We start from the raw sequence: 25496 nt of genomic DNA on the forward strand, positions 1-25496 counted from the left end.
GTACTGTCACGGTGGATGGACGTGTTTTTTGAGCGCTCCGGATCGACTGCGCAGATAAGTGTTTTTGCATGTTTTGAGCTTGTCTTTATAATTATAAGGCAGCGGTTGAAATCTTCGTAGCACTTATTTTATGGTACGGATTTTTCGGGGGCCAGTCACCAGGTATTTATTAGTTAGTGCGGGTGTGTGTGTTTGAATTTTGTTGTTGTTGTTTTTTTTTCTTTTGCCACCCCGTGGGGGAGGTGCGCGTAGATTGAACACGCAAATTTTTGTAGTAGCGCTTAGACTTTCTTTTTTTTTTTCCGTAGTGCAGAGATCGAGTTAAGTAGTTATCGAGTATAGGGACAATTGGTGTCAGAAAGACATGGTTAAAAAGACTGTAAAGTGTTCAGGATGTGGAGTGGGTTTGAAAGTGGACCCAAGCGTAGAAGCGGATGGAGAAGAGGCTGACGCGAAGTGTAGGCAATGTGAGGTCGAGGAAAAAATGGAGAAAATGATGGTTGCCCAGAGTGAACTGCTGATGAGAATCGCCGAGCTCGAGACTGCGTTGGCGACAGAGCAAGAGAAAACGAGGGCAATGGGAGAAAGACTGAAGTTCACCGAGGAAGCACTAGCGAAGCTGAACAAAGAAGCGGCCTACGGAGAGAACAGTGGGGAACCGGCAACCAGAACGGTGGAGAAGGAAGAGCAAGCAAGTTTGGAAAAAACAGGTTTAGCCGGTTCAACTGTCGCAAGGCCCAGCTTCAGCGAGGTAGTGGTGGGGCTGGGAGGGGACAAAGCAGCCGGCGTCACAGGTGCAAGTAGCCCCCAGGTGCAGGACACTCCAGCTGAAAAGTCACAGCATGTGATAATCGCCGGGGACTCGAATTTAAATCGATGCACAGAAGCCATCAAAGAGAGGGTAAGAGGTGACAAGAGGGTTGCAGCAGGGACGCTCCCAGGACGCAAGCTTGAAGCAGTCGTGAGGCAAGCGAGCGCAAAACTCAAAACTACAGGTGATAGACGAAACCTCGTGATAATTTCAGGCGGTTTAAACGATGTCTTAAATGAAGATATAGCAGGACTAGCAGCGACACTGGCGAAAGGCGTCGATCACATGCGTGCCACTTCTCCTAAGGTACAGGTAGTGATATGCACTATACCGGAGGTACCGGTGCGTGATAGCAACCTGCAAAGAGCGGTTGTCAACACAAACCAAGAGACATGGCGGATGAGTCGAGAGAAAGGCTTTGAGGTGGTGGAAATAAACAGAGAGGTGCATAGGTGGGGTGGTTTTCAACGACACAGAATTCACTTCGATGGGCGGCTAGGTCATGAGGTGGGTTGGCGACTTGCAGGACGCGCAGTAGCTTTTTTGGGGGGCAAGCGAGCCCTTCGGGGTGCAGGATAGCTAGTAACGAGGAAAAAAACCAGGGAGACTCTTTGGCAGGTGGTATGGACAGATACGATTCCAAAGTGGCACCAATATCTAAAATAGGTAGAGTCGGGGGCATAAATAGACGTAGCCACGAGCGCCGAGCCAATTCAGACGTAGGTTATATTAACATGCAGCGTGGTAGGAACAGGCTGAAGTGGGAAGAGATAGAAGAACAGCTAAGGGAAGAGAGGCCGATGGTATACGGTTTTGTATTGTAAGGATTAGAGGCAAAATTAGAGGAAAGTGGACTGGTCTTCAATCTCTCTTTAGTCAAACAAGGAAAACTTATTGATCAGGCACTACCAGCATTAATGTATGCAGATGATAAAGTGCTAATGGCCAACAACAAGAAAGATTTGCAGAGATTGATGGACATCTGCAGTAATAATGATGGAGATAGGTTAGAGTTTAGATTCAGTAAGGAAAAATCATCAGTCATGATTTTCAATGACAACGAAGGTAGTGAGCTTAGAATACAGGAGGTCACGCTAGAGATAACAGATAAATACAAATATCTGGGCGTATGGATAAGCAATGGGACCGAGTACATGAGGGAACACGAAATATACGTGACGACTAAAGGTAACAGGAATGCAGCAGCGATGAAAAATAGGGCGCTGTGGAATTACAATAGGTATGATGTTGGGAGAGGAATATGGAAAGGGGTCATGGTTCCTGGGCTGACGTTCGGCAATGCGGTCTTGTGCATGAGATCAGAAGTTTAAGCAAGATTAGAAATTAAGCAACGTGGAATAGTTAGGCTTGCTTTAGGAGCTCACGGGAATACACCAAATCAGGGAATAAGGTGATATGGGATGGACATCATTTGAGGGCAGGGAAGCTAGCAGCAAGATAAAATTTGAGAAGCGATTGAGAGAAATGGGGGAGGAGCGTTGGGCTAGGAAGGTTTTCAGCTACTTGTACATGAAGAATGTCGATACAAAATGGAGGAAGCGAACCAGGAAGTTGACTGGTAAATACTTAGAAAACAGCAGGTGGCCAAACCAAAAAGAACTATCGGTTAAGAAAAAAGTGAAGGAAACGGAGACTGATATGTGGAGAATGGGCATGATTAAGAAGTCCGCACTAGAGATCTATCGATTTTTTAAGCAGGAAATTGCCAAGGAAAGGATCTATGATAATACTCGGGGTAGTTCTCTACTGCTTGAGGCCAGGACGGGAGTACTGCGAACCATGACATATCGGACCAAATACGAAGGGGTAGACACAGTATGCAGTGCGTGTGGAGAGGAAGAAGAAACTGCCGAACACTTGATAATGCTCTGTAAAGGGCTTCACCCTATAGTTCAGGATGATGGCGCAGAGTTTTTCTAAGCACTGGGGTTTAGGGACCGGGAGGGCAAAATAGACTTTAAGCGGGTAGGCTTAACTAGAAGGAGGTTATCTGATTGGTGGCTAAAGCCAAGGCACGAGTGAAAATTAAACTCTTCACTGCAAAGTACGAATCCTCAAACTCACTTTTTAAGGAAAAAAAATAAATATAGATTTTGATTCATTAAGTATTACGGCTTGGTGGCGCTAGCCACCGCCCGATCTAAAGGGTACAGCCATATCCATCCATCCATCCAGCCAGCCACGGAACGGTGCTGGAATGTAATGTCACGTCCCGGGCCGCCCGCAGGCAGCCAGGCACGTGAAAAACAAACATACGTCCGAGTGATCCCGGACCAGTGGGCGGAGCTTCCAGTTGGTCCCCGAGAAAAACGAATGCGACGTGTAATGAATGTCCGCGCACCGGTGGGGACCAGAGTGACTAGAAATGTTCGCGCATTTCACTGCGTAGGCCGCGTGCGGTCGACTGAAAAAGCACCTAGCTTGAGTGATCTAGAACATTCTAAGTCACTTTAACCAACGCCTACTCTAGGAAGATGCCTGCCGCAGGAGAAAAAAAAAAAAAACAGCTGCCACACCCTTTCTCTTCTTCATTTTGAAAATGTTCTTGGTCGCTAGCGTCACCTGTGGGAAACGGTGCAACAACGCAACACTTTGCATAGCCTCCGAAACAGTAATGCACATGACGATAGTTATAGCGTCGTTTTGTTCTCGCGCTATAACTATCGTCATGCCATACCAACTAGCCCAAGCTGCCACACTTCTAAGTAATGCACAGTCAGGTCTCGAACAACTCTCGACTGACGCGCCCCTATGGGCCGCAAATGAAAAACTCTTAGCTGGTACCGCCTGTCGCAGTGATAATGGATGGAAGGATGGATGCTATGAGCGTCCCCTTTATAACGGGGTGGTGACAAGTATGTCACCAGGCTCGACAAAAAAAAAAAACTTTTTTTCTTTTTTTTTATGTTGGCCTAATGCCTCTACTTCGATAAATTCTATCTTAATGGAAAAAAAGGTAATTTTCACCTTAAGTTCTCTGCCATTTACGGCACACTGTCCATATTTTATTTTTCCAATATTTATTTTTGTCCTTTTTCTCTAATTTTCTGCCACCAATACTCCAACCGTCTCTTACTTATTTCAATCGCGGGTGTGTTCAGCTTTCCATTGTTGTCCCTAAAACCCAAGGCTTCGTGTAGGCTCGCGAGCGCCACGTCGGTCGCGAGCGCCACTACGCGGAGCTTGTTTAAAACTGAAGGCAGGCCAACTCCGCTGGGAGCGCGAGCCATTCCTCGGCCTCTTTCTAGAGGAGCCGTTGCTCTAACCCAGAAGTGTGTAGGCACTGCGCCGTGCTCCCGACCGGGTTGCAGAAATTAGGTGCCTTTTCTCATCTTCTAACCACCACCACCACCCAGAAGTGTAGCAGCTTGGGCTAGTTGGTGTGCCCTTCGTGTCTCTGTGTCGTCGTTATGTTTTGGCGCTATCACTCTAACCGATAGATTTTCCTAAAATTATAATAGGAAACTCTATGCTCTAACCTAGCTTAGAAGTGTGGCAGCTTGGGCTAGTTGGTATGGCATGACGATAGTTATAGCCCGAGAACAAAACGACGACACAGAGTCTTTGTGTCGTCGTTTTGTTCTCGCGCTATATAACTATCGTCTAACCTAGCGTTTCGGTGCTCTTGTTAGTTCGCTCAATGACTCGGCGTGGCGCTGCAGTCATCGACTGTGTCATCGACTCTCGCAAACCAAGAGATATGGCGGATGAGTCGAGAGAAAGGCTTTGAGGTGGTGGAAATAAACAGAGAGGTGCATAGGTGGGGGGGTTTTCAACGAGACAGAATTCACTTCGATGGGCGGCTAGGGCATGAGGTGGGTTGGCGACTTGCAGGACGCGCAGTAGGTTTTTTGGGGGGCAAGCGAGCCCTTCGGGGTGCAGGATAGCTAGTAACGAGGAAAACAACCAGGGAGACTCTTCGACAGGTGGTATGGACAGATACGATTCCAAAGTGGCACCAATATCTAAGATACGTAGAGTCCGGGGCATAAATAGACGTAGCCACGAGCGCCGAGCCAATTCAGACATAGGGTATATTAACATGCAGGGTGGTAGGAACAGGCTGAAGGGAGAAGCGATAGAAGGACAGCTAAGGGAAGTGAGGCCGATGGTATACGGTTTTGTAGAAACACATCTCAGGGACATGGAACAACCTCCGAACAATCCGGACTACGCGTGGGAGTATTGTAATAGAACAGAAGACAGCAGAAAGGGGGGTGGTATTGGGGCTTCATTCATAAAAGTACAGACTGGCAAAGGGTCAAGCAGGAGTGCAAGGAACATTTATGGCTAAAAGGGAAAGTGGCCGGTCAAATGACACTCCTTGGTTTCGTGTACTTGTGGACGGGAGCAAAGGCCAGAGAGGAAAACCAGGCAGTGGTAGAGTGTATATCAAAGGACATTCAGGAGTTAGGAAGAGAGTGCGAGATAATTATACTAGGAGACATGAATGCGCACATAGAAGATATAGATCGGTATACCGACCCGACAGGCAAAATGATCATGGATATGTGTGAAAGGCTTGATTTGATCATTTGCAACAGTACCGAGAAGTGTGAAGGGCAAATAACATGGGAGGTAGGAAGGCTTCAGTCGACGATAGGTTATGCACTGATGTCACATAGGATGTATGATAAGCTCAGGGTAATGCACATAGATGAAGGTGGCTCCAGAAGTCTGGGTAGCGATCACAAACGTATCAAGCTAAGTTTTGGAAGAGCAGTGAAAGTGGGAAGGAGACAAAATGAGCAACTACAGGAAAATTTTTATCCAGAAAGGCAAATTGAAATAGCCACTAAACAAATTGAGAAAGTAATCACGGAGGATAATAAGACAGTGTGGACATACACGAATCTAATTAGACTCTTTGAGATAGAGCTTGCTAAGACGCGTAACAAGTCACCCCGGAAAAGAAGACGCAAACCCAAAAGTTGGTGGGATGAGGAAGTTAAGAGAGCCATAGCAAAACGCCAGGAAGCCTCTAGGGAACACAAACATGCTAAGCAGCGGGGTGAACCGACAGATGATGTGGAAAGAAAATGGGCAACCTTTCTAAGCTGTAGAAGGGATGCATCCCTTCTGATCAATGAAAAGATCAGAAGGAAGGGAGCTCAGTGGCTGGCAGAAGTACATAACAAAGATAGAAAGGCAGCTGCGAAATTTTGGAACCATCTAAACTCCCTATGAAATGAGACGAGCCTAGAGCAGAACTTTATAACTACAGCCCAAGGTGCTAGGCTAGGAGGGGACGAAGCTATTGAATATATAAGAACAAGGGTGACAGAAAAACTTCAACAAAGAAGTACTTTATGCACCACAATAGACAAAGACGAATCAAGTGGTGCGATGGCTCCATTTTCACAACAAGAGTGGGAAAGGGCTGAGAAAAGGGTTCCTAGTAGTACATCAACAGGCCCAGATGGCATTCCAATTAGGCTGATAAAAACATTAGGTCCGAAGTCTAAGCAGGCTTTGAGAGAGGCAGTGAGTACAATAATAATCGATGGTGAAGTTCCCGATGGATGGAAACTTAGCAGGATGAGCATGATCTATAAAGGAAAGGGGGACAAAGCTGACATAAACAACTACCGTCCTATAACAGTGACATCAGTGGTCTACAGGCTGGCGATGCAGATTATAAAGGAAAGACTGCAGGCGTGGATAGAGGATGAGGGGGTGCTGGGGGAACTGCAGAATGGGTTTCGGAAACACAGGAGGTTGGAAGACAATCTGTTCTCACTGACGCAGTGCATCGAAATAGCAGAAAAAGAACACAGGCCCATGTGGCTAGCATTTTTGGATATCAAGGGAGCGTACGATAGCGTGGTTCAAGAGGAATTGTGGGGAATACTGGACACACTAGGCATGGAAAATGTAGTCACTAATCTTTTAAAGGGTGTCTATAAAGGTAACAAGGTAGTTATAAAGTGGGAAAAACAGGTATCCAAGCCTGCAGAGGTAAAACGGGGGCTTAGGCAGGGGTGCCCCCTGTCACCCTTATTATTCATGATGTACCTACAAGGATTAGAGGCAAAATTAGAGGGAAGTGGACTGGGCTTCAACCTCTCTTTAGTCAAACAAGGAAAACTTATTGATCAGGCACTACCAGCATTAATGTACGCAGATGATATAGTGCTAATGGCCAACAACAAGAAAGATTTGCAGAGATTGATGGACATCTGCAGTAATAATGATGGAGATAGGTTAGAGTTTAGATTCAGTAAGGAAAAATCATCAGTCATGATTTTCAATGACAACGAAGGTAGTGAGCTTAGAATACAGGAGGTCACGCTAGAGATAACAGATCTGGGCGTATGGATAAGCAATGGGACCGAGTATCTGAAGGAACACGAAATATACGTGACGACTAAAGGTAACAGGAATGCAGAAGTCATGAAAAATAGGGCACTGTGGAATTACAATAGGTATGATGTTGTGAGAGGAATATGGAAAGGGGTGATGGTTCCTGGGCTGACGTTCGGCAATGCGGTCTTGTGCATGAGATCAGAAGTTCAAGCAAGATTAGAAATTAAGCAACGTGGAATAGGTAGGCTTGCTTTAGGAGCTCACGGGAATACACCAAATCAGGGAGTACAAGGTGATATGGGATGGACATCATTTGAGGGCAGGGAAGCTAGCAGCAAGATAAAATTTGAGAAGCGATTGAGAGAAATGGGGGAAGAGCGTTGGGCTAGGAAGGTTTTCAGCTACTTGTACATGAAGCATGTCGATACGAAATGGAGGAAGCGAACCAGGAAGTTGATTGGTAAATACTTAGAAAACAGCAGGTGGCCAAACCAAAAAGAACTATCGGTTAAGAAAAAAGTGAAGGAAACGGAGACTGACATGTGGAGAATGGGCATGATTAAGAAGTCCGCACTAGAGATCTATCGAACTTTTAAGCAGGAAATTGCCAAGGAAAGGATCTATGATAATACTCGGGGTAGTTCTCTACTGTTTGAGGCCAGGACGGGAGTACTGCGAACCAAGACATATCGGGCCAAATACGAAGGGGTCGACACAGTATGCAGTGCGTGTGGAGAGGAAGAAGAAACTGCCGAACACTTGATAATGTTCTGTAAAGGGCTTCACCCTATAGTTCCGGATGATGGCGCAGAGTTTTTCAAAGCACTGGGATTTAGGGACAGCGAGGGCAAAATAGACTTTAAGCGGGTAGACTTAACTAGAAGGAGGTTATCTGATTGGTGGCTAAAGTCAAGGCACGAGTGAAAATTAAACCCTTCACTGCGAAGTACGAATCCTCAACTTCATTATTTAAAGGAAAAAAAAAAAGATAAATGTAATGGTTAGTTCACTAAGTATTATGGCTAGGTGGCGTTAGCCGCCGCCCGATCTAAAGTGTAGCCACATCCATCCATCCATCCATCCATCCGTGTCTCAGTCATCGGCTTAGTATTGAGGGCAGGGAAGCTAGCAGCAAGATAAAATTTGAGAAGCGATTGAGAGAAATGCGGGAGGAGCGTTGGGCTAGGAAGGTATTCAGCTACAAGTGCATGAAGAATGTTGATACGAAATGGAGGAAGCGAACCAGAAAATTGACTGGTAAATACTTGAAAAACAGCAGGGGGCCAAACCAAAAAGAATTATCGGTTAAGAGGAAGGTGAAGGAAGCTGAGACCGATATGTGGAGAATTGGCATGATTGAGAAGTTCGCACTAGAGATCTATCGAACCTTTAAGCAGGAAATTGCCAAGGAAAGAATTTATGATAATACTTGAGGCAGTTCTCTACTGTTTGAGGCCAGGACGGGAGTATTGCGAACCAAGACATATCTGGCCAAATACGACGGGGTAGACATGGTATGCAGTGCTGTGGAGAGGAGGAGAAAACTGCCGAACACTTGATGATGTTCTGTAAAGGGCTTCACCCTAGAGTTCAGGATGATGGCGCAGAGTTTTTCAAAGCACTTGGGTTTAGGGACAGGGAGGGCAAAATAAGCGGGTGGAACTAACTAGAAGAAGGTTATCTGATTGGTGGCTAAAGTCAATGCACGAGTGAAAATTAAACCATTCACGGCAAAGTACGAGTCCTATACTTCGCTGTTTTAAGGAAAAAAAAAAGATAAATCTAGTTGGTGTTTAACAAAGTATTACGGCTAGGTGGCGCTAGCCGCTGCCCAATCTTAAGGGTAGAGCCACATCCATCCATCCATCCATCCGTGTTGGGAGGAAAAGGCACCTAAAGGCTGTAGGGATAGAAGGAATTTTTTTTTCGATTCCTAATCTGATGTAGTTTCGAAATTTGCTCGCGCAGTTTGGCGTAGGCATTGTGCGTAGCTCCGTAATCGATTACTTTCCTTCGGCTCAACTGCAGCAGTGCTTCCTCCACAACATCCGCTCGACGAATGCCGTTGGCAGTGAGGTGTTCCTGCGGGGAACCTTTCAGCAGGCTCGTCTGAACGCTACTCTGCAGCTAACCGTATGCGTGGTAGGTCGAAGACGTTGCTCATGCATGGAAGACGCGTCTTTAAGATTGAGTTGAGTTGCTGTTTCGTTGTTTGAGGTGACTATGGCGTTCTTTGTTCTTGGCGTGCAGCCTTCGTTTCCCTTTAATGTTGTCGGCCCAGGAAAAAAAGTGATTACCGTAAGTGCAACACCCAACTCGCCGTCCAGACGAAACATATTGCGTTGGGTGAATCGGTACGATATCTGTACACCACCGCACGCAGTTCGTGCACGTTGAGAAAAGTGGTACTGATGTTCCTCTTTTTTTTTTTTTTTGAAGTGTTCATTACGTGTTTCTTTTCGAAATGCCCACGACCTATAAATGGCGCGCCGTGCAATACAAGATGGCTTGGACGATACAGCATTCACGAGTTTGGCCGACGCGCAGAAGGCGAGCTTCGTGTGCAGGCTGTGCGAAGCACGGAAGGCAGCCGTGCAGCGCATGGAGGCTAGCATCGAGGGGCTTTAGGGGGAGTTTAGGGGGAACGGGAGCAGAGAATAGAACTTCAAAAACAGCTCGGAGCATCGCGTGGGCGGGTGGAGGCTACCGCCAGTCTATTAGAGCAAAAGAAGGGCGACCTTCGAAACGAACGGGAAGGGCGGACTGAGCTCGAGCAGCGGGTAAAGGAGCTAATGGCGCTTTGCCCCGGCCCCGAGCGGTGTGAGACGGAAGGCGTGGGTAGCGGAGAAGGCGACAGGCGAGAACAGCGGGTCAGAAAGAACAGGGGGTAACAGGAATGCAGCAGTGATGAAAAATAGGGCACTGTGGAATTACAATAGGTATGATATTGTGAGAGGAATATGGAAAGGGGTCATGGTTCCTGGGCTGACGTTCGGCAATGTGGTCTTGTGCATGAGCTCAGAAGTTCAAGCAAGATTAGAAATTAAGCAACGTGGAATACATAGGCTTGCTTTAGGAGCTCACGGGAATACACCAAATCGGGGAGTACAAGGTCATATGGGATGGACATCATTTGAGGGAAGAGAAGCTAGCAGCAAGATAAAATTTGAGAAGTGATTGGGAGAAACGGGAGAGGAGGGCTGGGCTAGCAAGGTTTGCAGCTACTTGTACGTGAAGAATGTTGATACAAAATGGAGGAGGCGAACCAGAAAATTGATGGGTAAATACTTAGAAAACAGCAGGGGGTCAAAAAAAAAAAAACCTATTTGTCAAGAAGAAAGTAAACGAAACGGGAACTAACATGTGGAGAATTGGCAAGATTAAGAAGTCTGCACTTGAGATCTATCGAAATTTTATGCAGGAAATTGCCAAAGAAAGGATCTATGGTAATACTCAGGGTAGTTTTCTACTCTTTGAGGCCAAAACGGGAGTATTGCGAACCAAGACATATCGGGCCAAATACGAAGGGGCAGACACGGTATGCAGTGCGTGTAGAGAGGAGGAGGAAATTGCCGAACACTTGATAAAGTTCTGTAAAGGGATTCACCCTACAGTTCAGGATGATGGTGCAGTGTTTTTCAAAGCACTGTGGTTTAGGGACAGAAAGGACGAAATAGACTTTAAGCGGGTAAAATTGAGTAAAATGAGGTTATCTGATTGGTGGCTAAAGTCAAGGCACGAGTGAAAATAAATCCTTCACTGCAAAGTACCAGACCTCAACTTCACTATTTAAAGGGGAAAAAAAAAGATAAATCTAGTTTTTGGTTCACTAAGTATTATGGCTAGGTGGCGTTAGCCGCCACCCGATCTAAAGGGTACAGCCATATCAACCATTCATCGATGGCTGCGGAAGGATGATCAACTCGTTAGCTTGCCTAAAAAAAATATAGGACGCACAAATGTACTCCCCGTGCCGGTTTCAACGGATGAACTCTTGGTCGTCAAATGAATATGTATATTGAACCAAAGTACTTTCCAAACAATAGGAACTGCTGAATGTTCGCAACCTCATTTCTCGCCGCAATGCAATGGGTTCTGGTGTCAGCTGATCGACCGTGTATGAACGATGCTTTGCATAATCCTGTGCGTGCTAGAGAAAACTGCGGAAACAGCCGGGATTCACATATGACCTGAACGGCACTACGACATCGTTTGTGCCGAGCCTGTCTGGCGGATTTGCCGCAGTAGGAGGCCACTAGCGAGTAGCCCGCCGTCTTGGCTGCACAGGAACTAATGTTTAACGTAGCGATAATTTGCAAACTTATTATGCCGTCGTTACTTGGGCTGTAAGCACCATGTTCGAAGCTCTACCACTGAGCTACCACGACAGCTGTAAGCACCATGTTGCTGCTTCTTCAACGGAACACAATGATTTAACTTTCCATTAAGTAGCGCCTGTGTCACATCCATGATCAGTTCGCAATTCTCTGCACTTGGATGTTGCAGGTTTCATCGGCTCGATCAAAACAGAGATAGCGAAATGAATGCACACGTAGGCTTTTTGCAACGTCAAAACTGCGAAAATTTGTCGCGCAACTTAGTCGTTCGGACGGCACCAGTGAAGTGCAGGAGAAGTTAGCGTGGACTGTAGTCGTAACTGCATATTTGGTTGCTCTATTTCGCTTCGCTGGTTGAGCTCGAGCAAGTAAGCGGCATGCGGCACTTAGTAATATTTACTGTAATTGGGATACAATCAATGCACAAGAAAAAGTAAGCTTTTATTTTAAGCTCACTGAAGGATAGTATACAATAAATACAATGAAAGTGACTTACGAGCGTGAAAAAAAAAAACATTAACGCATGACGGGATGTGAACTGCAACTCTGCTCGTGAGCGAGCAGCTGATCGTTTATCGTCGCCGTCACTCTCAGCACGTTGACAACCATCTACGCCCAATAAAAAATCCCCGATGTCAAAACGGTTGCTTCGAACGCCACTGCTGAAAGTAATCTGAAGAGGTCTCTCCGCCAAACGGCTTTGATAGCACCAACAACGCGTCATTCACCACGCACAACACCCACACGACGTCGCTCACCACGTTTATCTGAAGGTGTGGAGATAATTTCGCTTCGATAATCGGCAAACGAGGAATCACTTGCAATGTGCTGCTATCTATCAACAAATGTAAAAAAGGAGCGGTGTAGTATAGACCAAGGTTTGGAAGCGCAAATCGTGAGCCTGCTCTACTTTCTGTGTACAATGAATGTTATAGAATTCATGCACTACAAAAGCACTGATGAATGCTATATGCACGTAAAACAAGGCAAGTTTTTACTGAAATGGTCAGGCGTTATAATTTAACTGTGGCTGCAGAAAATCTCATGAAGCTGATATGTGTACTCTGCGGGCTATAATCGAAAACGCAAGTTAACACGTATTTTCACGAGAACTTCGCATCCCGCAAGAATGAATCAGATTAATCGTGTCACGGAGGGTCCGGTATGTTCACTGATGCACGAAACATACAAAGTGGTTTGTGTTAATTTCTTGTGCACGCGTTGACACTGCGGCTGGCATCGCCGAACAAGGCAGCATTGGGAGCTTCTGCCTACTGATCATTCATGAGAGGACGCTCCTTAATTCTGCTAGGTGGCGTGACAGTCTATGAACATTGCAAATATCTAGCCCAAAAAATGCTGACAGCCAGTGTTTTGCTTTTCGTATGATACTCAAATGATTTCACTAAAGGACCATAGATCTAGTTTTGTAGAGGAAATGGCTGTAGTGAAGTTCGCTTTTATTCATTAATTTTTTCTGAACATTTCTTGACTGGTGCTATAGACAAATTCCACCGGAAACACGTCACAAAAATGCGGTGGTGCTGTTGTCGGGCGTTTGGTTTCGCTTGGTAGGCAAAAGCCGCGGCGCCTACCGCAGTTTCTTCTGTGTTTTCACTGGCGCGTGCGCTGTTTGTGGCCGTGAAAAGAAGAAAGAGTGTTATACCGGCGAACTTTCACATTGATTTTTACGGGAAGGCACAAAAAAAGATGGACCAGGTATTTCTTACTTTATTTTTTTTTTCAGTTTTTTGTGACAAAAACCGTCGCCGATCAGCTGCAGCTGTGAAACGCGAGAATTTTGCTTCGACGCCGCTTCACCGGTTATGTTTTGAAGCGGCTTACCCATAAAAGGCGATTAGCTTTCTGAAGCATTTGGAATAAGCTATAGAATTATTCTTTTTTTAAATAAGCCGTGGAGGAGTATCGAGCACGTTTACATCAAAGCACGTTAACGTTCTGGATAGCATTAATTGCCATATGCAAAGCATTTTTTACGGTTGCCATTGTTGATATAACCGCAAAAGTTTTTGCCATGTCAATATGATATCGCCATGCTGGTGTGAACTAAATATGTCACTAGGTCATTGAGCCAACGATTGAGCATGCATTACTTTCTGCGTGGGTATTGTTTAATAATGTAACAGGGAATGAAAGAATGACTTAGACTAGTCTTTTCTCTGATTATGTGCGGCTGCAATGACACTCCTGACACAAGTGTATCGGAGAGGGCTGTTCTGTCTCTGGTGCACTTCACTAGATTTTCACGTATGTGTGAATTCACAGAAAAACATCATGCGGGAAAGTTGCCCAGTCGCAAGCATTTCGCGGTGTTGGCTTGAACGTACGAATTGAGCCCCGGACCTTACAAGTACGTAACCATATTGTCCACAGCACGTTGTTGAAGCATTATCTCAAGCGTATTGCAGATGAAAGTATCACCAAGGTTGCTCTGGTGATTTGCATGGATAGCTTCTCTGGTACATAATTATATGTGAGGATTTACCGTAACAATTCATGGCCACGTATTTTTACACCACGCATTTGCATATTGTACTCTAGAGCCTCTTGCGGTCTGTCCTTGCATTAGTACAAATTAAAGTGTGCTTGTATGATGTTGGCTGCAACATCAATGATGAAATTTTGCAAATGAGATACACTGCCGCAGTTGAGATACCTCATATGTTTTGATGAGGTTCTCAAAGCTAGAACTACACGTCAACATAGCTCATATGTTCATTTCAGAAGCCCTCTACAGCCACTGCAACTTCCTCTGTTGCGGCTGCCGCTTGTAAACATGCGTGAGGCGTCTCGGCGCGCTGTTCTCGAAGGCAGCTTGCGCACCTGCTGCGCTCGTCGTCACGTGTTCATAGAGGCTGGTGTTGTGCTTTCAGCTTGGACGATTGAGCAGAGCCAACGCGCCGTGACGTCACTCGACGCCTATCATGTTTACAAACATTGAAAAAGTCTGTACATGGCTTGCACATGACATTACCTTCGGTCGCGCTGCTGAGTTGGAGGTAAATGGTAGTATATAGGTGTTCTGTGTCGGAGGCATGTTGGAGTACCACGTGGGCCGTGTGAACAGTTGTGTTTACGGTAGCCGAGTGCGGGTGTTGTGCCGTTGCTGTTCGTTTTCAAACCGGATACTACCGCTCCTTACGAGAAATGCCGACTGTTCAGAAAAGCCGCACCTTTAACGAGACGTATTATGCAGAATTGATTGGGTCGGCCCGTGTGCGTTATCAAGAAAAAATAGAACTATGTAACGACGTGGACTCTTGCACGCTGCGACCGGGTGTTCATACAACGATCGACAACAGCGCTTTTCCCGAGCTATCACACGGAACATTGTTAACTATTTGGTGTTTTCCTCATGCTTCGCCACTCTATAAGAAATCAAGGCCTATAAGTCGCTTGAATCGCACAACTTTACGAGCGATTGGGTGAAGGCACTGTCGACGAAGTGGCTCCAAGGAGAAAAGGTGCTGTTGCTGGGAGAGATAAGCTGGAGTCACGTTTTCGGTCCTGCATATTGCGTAAAAAATTCAGAGGCATTCCTCCCTCGTTGGTCAGTGGTGCGCGTATGAGACACGCAACATTACAATGCTCAGTGAAGAGACGAGACGAACCGACTTCATTCGAAAATTGCGCAAAAGCAACATTCAAGTGTGTTTCTAAAAATCTCAATCAGCCTACATGAATGTTTTGTAGCTGGCTTTCCATGCTTTAACTGGACATCTCTGCATTGTTTACAAAGATGTGTTAATCTCAACCATATAATTTTTCCTTTGTTTTTCAGGTGAACCAATCGCAACAATTAGACGAACAGCCACTGAAAGTGTGGATCGTGTATAAAGCCAGTGGTGTTGTGTTGACTGCCCATTGCACATGCATGGCTGGTGTGGGAGAAGCTTGTTCTCACTTCGGTGCTTGCTTGTTTGCTGTTGACACAGGTGTGAGGATGAGCAACTCTATTAGCTGCACTAAAGAAAACAACATTTGGCTTCCTATTTATGGGGAAAAGGTCCATTTCAAAAAGTTGAAATAGATTGATTTTATATCTGCAAAGGAAAAAAAAAAACGGCAGCTTGATGATACGATAGAGAGCCCCCCTACGAGCAAGAAACCAACCAAAAAGGGATCTAATGTGCCACCAGCCTCACCGGCTGAGATGGAACGCCTAAGCAGTGTCTTCATAAGAAGTGCTGTTGTTGCTGCAATCTTTTCAGTGCTGCCTGGGCACTCCTCTGTCTTCAAGGAACCAGTACCCAAACAAGAAACACACCTTTGAAATTTGTATACAGATGACACTTTGGCAGATTACCTCAACACCCTTGTTGACAAGGCCAACCAATTTATGAGCACATTTCATGTCACTGATGAAACAGTGACGTTGATTGAATTGAAAACAAAAAACCAGAACAGGTCACCTGACTGGTACCTTCACTGAGCTGGCAGAGTGACAGCATCTCAAATGAAAAGTGTGTGCCAAACGGCTATAGATAATTCTAGTCTGTTGCTCAAGTCAATATGTTACCCAGAAAAATCACTAAGGACTCCTGCCATTGCCTGGGGTTTGGAGCATGAACGTGATGCTCTGAAAGCCTATGAAAACCATCACAAGCCAAAGCATGTCGATTTCAACTGTGCCAGATCTGGCCTTCACTTCAGTGTTTCATATCGATTTGCTGGAGGAACACCAGATGCACTAATTTCGTGCTCATGCTGTGGCAAAGGCATAGCTGAAATGAAAATTTCCTACTTGTTATACGATGCTACCTCCTTTACTGAGGCTAAGTCATGTTTGACATACATTAATGGAGCTCTGCAGCTTCCTAAATAGCTTGAGTAATACTACCTTGTTCAAACTCGGATGACCGTATGCAAAGTAGACTACTGCCACTTCATCATCTGGGCTCCGAACCTCTTTGACGGGCAAAGAATTAAGAGAGATTAACATTTCTGTGAAAAGATGTTTGCAACTGCAAAGGAATTTTTCATAGGAGCTATTCTTTCCGGGCTTTTCAGCAAGTTTTTCACACGGCAGCAGAACACCACAGAGAAGTCATTTGCGCAAACAAGCGCTTACTGCTTCTGTCAAGGAGCCGAGACGGGGAAAATGATTGCATGGGACAATTCATCGTGTAAATATAAGTGGTTTCATTTTTCATGTGTAGCAATCATACGAGCACCACCAAAGACGAAGAAGTGGTATTGTCCGGAATGTAAGCAAGATAAAGAAAACTAGTATATATGCTTCAAATTCATGTGTTGTTCTATTGAATAATTTCCTGATTAAACAATGATTAATTTTGGTAGTAAATAAGGAAGCTCCAAAACGAGTGTATTTTATTTACAAAGGCAATTTCGTTGTGTTTACAAATAGCAGCATTAATGAAAACATACATCAGCATTCTTTATTGTGAGGAAAAAAAAAATCGTCGACCCGCATCATAAGCATATAGCAGGCAGACATATGGTGGTTTTGGGATGTGAAGTGAAGTGAAATGAACCTTATTTGGTCCTGGAGAACTGGTCAGACGCCCCCTTAAGAGGTGTCCGCTGCAGTTGCTGGCTGCGTCCACGCCGGGACTGGAAGACCGTGGCCCTCCGCCCGTTCGCAGGCCTTCTGGACTGAGGAGTATTGGACTGAGAGTTCGGGGCTTTTAAGAGCCCTCTCCCAGTCTTCTTCTGTGCTGAACTTTGCGCCATGTAACGCCGGGCACTGCCAAAGCATGTGAGCGAATGTGCAGTTATGTGCCTCACAACCGGGCCTTCTGGAGTTATGCCATCAGCAAAGTGGCTGAATGTGCTACGAGATGGGAATGAACCTGCTTGTAGCATCCGAAGAACCGATGACTGTGGCCGAGTGAGCTTGGAATGCGGAAGCGGGTACCTCCGCCTAGACAACTGATAATGGGACGTCACTTAGTTAAAGGTGCCAAGTGGATCTTTAAAGTTATCCGTGAACCCATCTCCGTATTCGCCCGGACTGTCGCGGCACGTGATTTCTCGTGCATGGTTATGGGCAAGTTCGTTGGCGTTGGGAAGAGTCGGATGCACCTCTGAGCCCATGTGGGCCGGAAACCAGGTGTTTGTGTGGTGGCCTACTACACCCCTGGAATTTAGAATAGTGGCAGCCTTTCTAGAGATTACCCCCGAGGCAAACGCCCGGGCGGCAGCCCTGGAGTCAGTAAATATCTCTGGACGCGAAGGGTCCGTCATCGCCAAGGCTATCGCTACCTGATCTGCTACAGAGGCAGACGCTTTTCTCACGGAAGCCGAGTTGAGTACGCGACCGCGGTGATCAACGACCACAGCTGCAAAACGATCGGAGCGGCCATACTGCGCCGCATCGACGAAGGCTATACTACCCGTGGACTTAGACACGAAATCAAGGAGAGACTTGGCCCGTACCTTTCGCCGGCCAACATTGTACTGTGGATGAACGTTACACGGGAAGGGTGCCACCTCGTACGTGCCTTTCATTGTTTGTGATAAGAAGATCTTCTGTTCCTCCCCTGCCGTATGATGATATCCCAGCGACTGTAGGAGACGCTGCCCAGTTTTCGTGGAGGAGAGTTGCACGACCTGAGGTAGTGTTTGTGCTTCGGTCACCTCTGTGAGGGTGTTGTGCATAACCAGACTCATGAGCCGGTCCGTGCTGGTGCTCATAGGCAGGCCTAGTACCCTTTTGATGCTTTTATGCAATAAAGTGTCGAGTTTATTCTTCTCGCGTTTAGACCAATTTAGCAAGGATGCCACGTAATTAATGTGGCTCATCAGGAATGAATGGAAGAACCGAAGGAGATTGCTCTCCCTTAGCCCTCCCCTGCAGCTTGAAACCCTAAATATTAGTCTGAGCATGTTCTCTGTTTTGGAGGTGATGCGAGCCAAAACCTGCGAATTTCTGCTGTTAGATTCAAGAAGAAAGCCTAGCACCCGAATACAATTGACTCTTGGAATCGACTGCCCATCCTGTGTGGTTATAGTAATTTGCACCTGATCAAGCGGTGACTCGTTCCTTCTTCCGGGTCGAACTGGTCAATATAGAAGCAACTCCGATTTAGAGGCGGATAGCTGGAGCCCTGTACCCTGCAGAAAACGTTCTGTGATTGACGAAGTATATTGGAGCACCTGCTCTACTTCAGCATCCGAACCGCCCATGCACCAGACTGTAATGTCGGTATTGGCTACAGTGGTATTACAGTCGGTATTGGCTACAGGTATTGGCTACAGTGGAGAGGCGCTCCGAGAGGCCTTTCATGGCTATGTTAAACAAAAGGGGTGAAATTACCGCTCCCTGTGGCGTGCCCCTTGCACCCAGGGTGAAGGCCTCCGATTTTAATTCGCCAATCTTTATGGTCGCATCGCGGCCCCTGAGGAAGACACGAACATAGGCGTGGAACTTGGGACCTAATCCTATGCGCTCTACCTGTTCCAGTATAAACTGTTGTGAAATCGTATCGAAGGCCTTGGCGAGATCAAGGGCCAATATTCCTTGAACATCTCGGGTGTGTCGATCGATTTGGGTGTGTCGATCGATGGGTGTGTCGATCGATGTCGATTTGCCTCTTAATCAGCAGCATCACATCCTGGGTGGAGAGACCCGGCCGGATACCTATCATGTTGTACTGAAACAGCTCTTTATCCTCAATATATCGAGATACTCTGTTGTGTACCGCATGCTCTATCACCTTCCCCACGCAAGATGTGAGGGAAATGGGACGGAGGTTTACCATGGTGAGTACCTTGCCCGGCTTGGGAATGAGTATTACCGAGGCGGTACGCCAGGTTTCAGGTACGCGACCTTCTGCCCAAAGGATATTGACCTCCTTGGTTAACTTATCGATTGACTTTCCGTCGAGATTGCGCAGCAACCTGTTTGTAACGCCGTCTGGACCAGGGGCTGAGTGGCTATTAAGCGCATGAAGCACCTCTTCGATCTCGAGGATCGTAAAGGGCGAGTCTATTTCCTCGAGCGGCCTTCCCTGGTAGACCAGGTAATCCCAGTCCCCGGAGGGGCCAAGTGGAAGGTATTGCTCTGCCAAATCCTTGAGTAAAGTGGTGTCAGTGACTCCACTGCTCCGCTGTGCTTGAACTAAGCGGTCGATTGCCAATCTCTGGTTACTTTTGGAGTTTGTCTGATTGAGTAGTACCTTCAACAGGTTCCATTTACCTCCGGTGCGCATCTGCCCATCTACTTTGGAGCAAACCTCGTTCCACTGCTGCCTAGAAAGCTCCAGACAATATTCTTCAATATCTTTATTGAGGAGAGCTATGCGTTTGCGGAGCCTCCTATTTAGTTTTTATGTGCCCTATCTCTCAACCAGCGATTTTTTTGCCTCCAACAAAATGCGCAAGACGCGAGTTCATCGTATCTACCTGTAAGTCGGTTTGGACAGTCTTGGTGGCGAAGAGCTCATCCTCCGCGAGCCGAGAAAAGAGTTCCTCTAACGTGGCATATTCGGTCTCATCAGCTTTCCGGCGCTTCCTGAACTCGTCCCAGTCCGTCACCCTGTACTCTTTAGGTGGAGCCGCCCGGGTTTCCTGCGTGACTGCGAGGATGAAGTGATCAGTTCCCAGGCTTTTCTGCAAGTTAACCCACTGAACTTTCCCCGCATTTCTGATGAATGCCAGATCCGGAGTGGTGTCTCTTAAAACGGAATTGCCCAACTGGGTTGGGAACTGAGGGTCCGTGACCAGCTCCAAGGAACAGTCCGTCATAGCTTTAACAAGGTTTTTCCCTTTAACAGTGGCCTTTGGATAACCCCAGGCTGGGTGAGTTGCGTTAAAGTCACCGATAGCTACGAGCGGTGACTTGCCGGCAAGGGTAGCCGCCTTTGCGACCATTGAGGAGAACGCCCGCTTGTGATTTCGAGGGCTGCTGCAAACATTCAGTACGAATATGCTGCACTTAAGCCAATTATTCGAAATAATTTCAATCAGCTGAGCTTCCAAAGTAGAGTTGCCGAGGGCAAGCGTGCGCTCTAAAAACGCACATTTGTTCGAAACCAAGACAGCCAGACCACGTTGACCCTCCCCCCTAAATGATATAGATCGATAGTCGGGCAAGGCAACCGCCGCGTCAATGGTTTCTTGTAAAGCAATCACATGCGGCTGAACTGCCAATGAAGCAATGTACCGCTGGAGGGAGGCCTTACGCTTCCTGAACCCCGCGCAGTTCCGCTGCCAAATGACGAACTCAGTTGCGTTGGGAGCCATGGCTGCTGCTGCTGGTTTGCCGACTTAACGGCACGTCCATATCGACTAAAGCCTGATCCATTGGCATACCGGGGCGCGCAGAGGGAACAAGTGAAACAGGTGTCACCGGGACAAAAGAGTTCCCGCCTGGAGCGAGTCTGCTTTCGATCATGGCAACTTTACATGCTACGAGGTCAAAGCATTCTGCCTGTCGTTCTACCGCCTTTTGTAAATCTCTTATTGCTCCCTAGATATCCAAGTCGGAAGCCGCCGCTACCTCCCCTTCCGCACCTATCTTTCTCTTAGCCGGCCGCGGCTCTACTGACGAAGACCGCACCGGGGCCTGTGCTGTATTTTTGAGGGCTTCAAACTCGACCCTCATCTGCTGAAGCTGCGCTTTTAAGCTAGTATTTTCTTGAAGTAAGAATGCAATCCTAGGGTCTTCTTTTTGCTCTGGCAGTGCCGCGTGCGATACCTGTGCTGGCTGCTGCGCCGGGCTTGGCTTGGCACAATCCGTCCAGGTCTTGGGAGCTTCTTGGAAGCGTAGCCTAGAGTCCGAGCGTCCCTTGGAGTGGGAGCGCCCCTTGTAGTGGGCGGGCCTCTTGGAGCGAGAGCGTCCTCTTGAGCGGCTGCGACTCTTTTTAACTGCTGGCAAGGTAGAGTGCGTCCTCGAGGTTGGTGCCACGCTCGAATCCCATGATGTCAGGCCCTCTTGGTGCTGCCTGCGTTTCTTGGCGGCCTTTCTATGCCGTCTTCGTCGCCTTACCAAGTAGGGAACTTGGAATCGATGCTGGCAGGACTTGTCGGCCGTTAGATGTGCCCCCCCCCACCCCCCCGCACAAGGCACATGTCAGCTGCCATTGGTGATCGTTCATGGGATCGTTGACAGCACACCCGCGGCACACTTTCTTCATCGGTGTCGGGCAAACATCCGCACGATGGCCGAGAGCTCCACATCCATAACAAACGTCAGTCTGTTTCCTGTACAAAGTACACCGTAGCATGCTCGAACCACACATAACATAGTTGGGTACCTCTATACCACTGAAGAGAACGACGACGGTAGTCGTTTCCTTGATGTGATGCACCTCTATGGCTTTAGGGTTGCGCTGGTTGACGATCATCGCCGCCAACTGTCGCTCATCGATGTCCACATCGACGTTTCGGATGACACCTTAGCAGGTGTTGTCAGAAGCGGCCGTGTAGGCCGAAACGTGATACTCAGTCGAGCCAAGGCGGATGAGTCGCAGTGCCGCGTAGGCGCCCGCGTTGAGGGACGCTGGCGTAGAGACCACAACGATATTCTGAGTTATGTTCGGGCAGACGATATCCTCCAGTGTTTCTTCCGGGGACAGTTTTGCTGCCGTCTCCAGGGCTTGGGCTAGGCGAATCAGGCTAACCTTCTAGAGATCCAGTTCTCCTTTCGGTCGGACTATGACTCGAATATGGCTCCTCGGCAATCGGGGAAGCCTCGATGCGGCTGCAAGACACCGAGCGACGCCATGCGCGGTGGCCAAGCGATGGCCAGCCGTTCCTTCACTTTGAGAAGAAGCAGACGCTTGTTGTCGGGGAAAACGCTTATTTTTGCCTAAAGCAGTCTGCCACCCAGGCGCGTTAGCGTCTTCTTGGGAAATAACTTCCCCGTCCACCACCATCACCTCTGGCATGATGCCGTTCCGTCGGCACGGGCGGATGCCCGGTCGAAGAAAATTCTGTAAAAACGGTGAAAAGTGGGCCTACCAGGTCAAAAATGGGCTTGGTAGAATCCGCTCGATGACATCTGTCGAAGGATGTACAATTCCGGAGCATTGAAGCAATACTCTGACAGCAATCATTCGAAGACGACAGAGACGCCGCAGCGTCTCTCGCCGATGCAAGAGCTCAGAAAAACACGTCCGTTCGCACTGGATGCTCGAAAGAGACTCCATCAAACATACATCAACAAATCAAATAGACACAATGAGAACTAATAGCAAAGGACTCACGAGATTGCACCAATACATGATAATGATCGTATTGATTAAACTGGGCAGCGGTACAGAATGTGAACAAAAAAGTGAGAAAAACAAGCAAACAAACTACGCTTGTTTATCTTGCTTTATTCTTCATGTCCCATCCTTTACTGCACAGATTTGCCTAAACTAACCCTTACCAACTTTCTACGTTGCTTACCCAAATAAATGTAAACAGATTCATTGCAAATATTCTACCTCCAGCACAAAAGTGAAATTAATGTTCTAATGACAAAGGCATCAAAAGAAACAGCCATTTTAAATACTAGTTTAAACTTATCACAATGCACACATATAGCAAATTATGATTCAGAGCAAGTTAACAGAAACTCAATTGGTCATGCTTCATTTCAGTGACATTTATTCCTTTTAAAATGAAATAAGATGCCATAACATTGGAAGTACCAAAGGAACTTTTCGTCCATACGACACTCACAGCTAAAAAATAGCATAAACAGCAAAATAAATTTCGCAAGACAATAACTGCATTTTCACATTCTTCATCACTTTAAATCTTATCTAATAGTATCTTGACTTGGGTGAGTTGGTATATACTCGAAAGAATGCAATATGACTACGACGCAGACAAGAGTCGTTTAAAGGCGCTCGCCTGTGTTTTATGCATCTCCTGTTTTTGTCTAAGTCTCGCTGCATTCGTCCGATTTCATCTGAGTGCAGGGCTATTTTGTTGACAGAACTTGTTGTTTGGTAATTTCAGCTCTTCATATCTTGGTTTGTTTAACTTCAAACGCCATCTACAGACAGGTCACGATTACCTAGTTTACAGTGGGTTTGATATCTATAATAGTGTGTTGATGTATTCGTGCGCAGGCTGGATTGCCGATTGGTCATAAGTGATTTTCATCCATACTGTTAAAGCTTCTATCGAATATAACTAATTTATTATCTTTATGCTAGTTAATTTTAGTGAAGTTTGACAGTTCGAGCAAAGGAATGTGAAAGCATTACACATTACTGAGGCTCTGGGGTAAGTGAAGTCACTTCACGATCGCCTTCTTTTAGCTCTGCTACAATTGACGGGCGCAGGTTAGACAAGGCACAGCATACAGTGACAACTTTATGAAGTGGTGATGTATCTTCCGCTTCCTGGCAGGCGACGTACTCAATAGGAAGAGTGGCTTTCACAATTGTAAATTGATTCCTGATCAGTCTGATAACTTGCTCGACATGAATCCTCACGTTGGCAAGTTTTGTAGTGCTCATGATTTCCTCTGCCGACAGTTGTTTCTTGCCTTTGCTATAAGCTAGAAAATGCAAGCGCGCACGATAGAAACCAACGCTTTCTGAAATATTGAAGCCGCTGTCAGCAAGCGTGACATCACCTGGGCGTAAGTTATCAAGGATGCCGCAATGTTCTGAAATATGCTTGTCAATGCATCGTCCTCCCCAACCTTCTGAAATAAAGGTGACGACACCTTGAGAAGCAATGCCAATGAGAAATTTAGCGGTGTTACTCTGCTTGTTTTGTGACCATGTCTCACTTCTTGCCTCGTATAACGATGGTCGCTCTATTTTTATTTCAGAACAGTCGATTGCTGTGGCCACAATTGCTCGAAAGAAGTCAAAGAAAGCCTGTGGCATTGTATTCTGCAGTGAGGCTCTGTCTGGCCACATAATGTATGGCTTCAACCGACAGTAGGCAACATGCAGCCACCTATCGAAAATTCAGTGATGCGGTCGCTTCTGAAACTCCAAATCTAAAGGCAAGATCAGTGTAGTGCAAGTTAAGTTTTATCTTCATTAGGAAGAGAATGAACTCTTGAAATTTAGTTAGACTGTTTTTTGCACCGTGTGGGACATAGCCTTCAACAACTTCAAGTACATCATACAGAATGTCAGTGCTTGCCATCCCAGAGTAATACATGATTTTGGCCTTGCTCTCTCTGAACGCTGCCTCCATCCTCTCCAGCTTGTTGATGTGGGCACGCAGGAAATACATGTTGTCATTTAGGGCAGTGCACTGTTGCTCCAAGGCTGCGATGTCTTGCATGGTCGTTTCTGCTTGTACAGCAACTCCTGAAATTTACACAGAACTAGGCATCCTTGTCTAGTTTGTGTCGGTGTTGTGTGCAAAAGTTTCAGCATTTGGCATCAAAGCTGAAAGGTTCATCGACATGCAAGCATTTCAGCGACTTAACAAACCAAACCGAACATTCTGAGTGAATTATATCAACCTTCCAGGTAAAAATTAATAGAGAGACTAGCCTGGTTCATTTTCGCCAGTCTGGACTTTAGATTCAGCTTGCGACAGTGGCAGACTGTTGTCAGGGTGTGTGCTGTTTTCGGCACCGCCATTGTAGCCGTTCTCAGGTGGCGTTGCGGCAACGTCAGAATTGCCTGACAGTGCAGTGGTCCCAGTATCGATCGATCTCGGGAGTAGTTTGCTCGAACCAGCGTCTAGCAGCACTCTCGTAGCATGCTATGATTTCGGTTTTCCTCGCGTATCCGAACAAGAGCGTTGGTGCCCAGTCTGAGTTCGTTTCTTGTGGAGCTTGGCTGGTCTTCCTGTAAATGTAAACAAGTGTGTATCCAGCGCAGATTTGAGTGTGCCTCTTGTAACATAACGCAGGCTTACACAACATAACGCAGGCTTACCTGTTACGAAGTGGGCACCGCATACTCGAATGTTAGGGAGATCGTGCATTAGATTGGCACGCTTGATACGTACAAGCCACAGGCTGCGCCGCTTTGCGCTGAGTGTTTTTGTACGTGCGCCCTGCTATTCCACAACCTTCGAAAGCTGAAAAAACTTGTGGTCGCAGAATCCTTCCTTGAGATGCT

The 25496-nt window shown here is 46.7% G+C and overlaps 1 protein-coding gene and 1 pseudogene across 1 annotated transcript in view; one reads left to right on the forward strand and one right to left on the reverse strand.

Moving 5' to 3' along the window:
• Nucleotides 1-9014: 9014 nt before the first annotated feature.
• The window catches only part of LOC119174040 (intermembrane lipid transfer protein VPS13A), a 1344268-nt gene continuing 1327786 nt past the window's right edge, over nt 9015-25496 (forward strand). Inside the window, exon 1 of the mRNA XM_075894208.1 lies at nt 9015-9280. The gene's annotated coding sequence lies outside the window, so the exon portion shown is untranslated. The remainder of the gene's footprint in view (nt 9281-25496) is intronic.
• On the reverse strand, nt 22871-24889 carry LOC142817154 (uncharacterized; annotated as a pseudogene).

The sequence above is a fragment of the Rhipicephalus microplus genome, chromosome 5 (genome assembly GCF_043290135.1).
Source record: "Rhipicephalus microplus isolate Deutch F79 chromosome 5, USDA_Rmic, whole genome shotgun sequence".
NCBI lineage: Eukaryota > Metazoa > Arthropoda > Arachnida > Ixodida > Ixodidae > Rhipicephalus > Rhipicephalus microplus.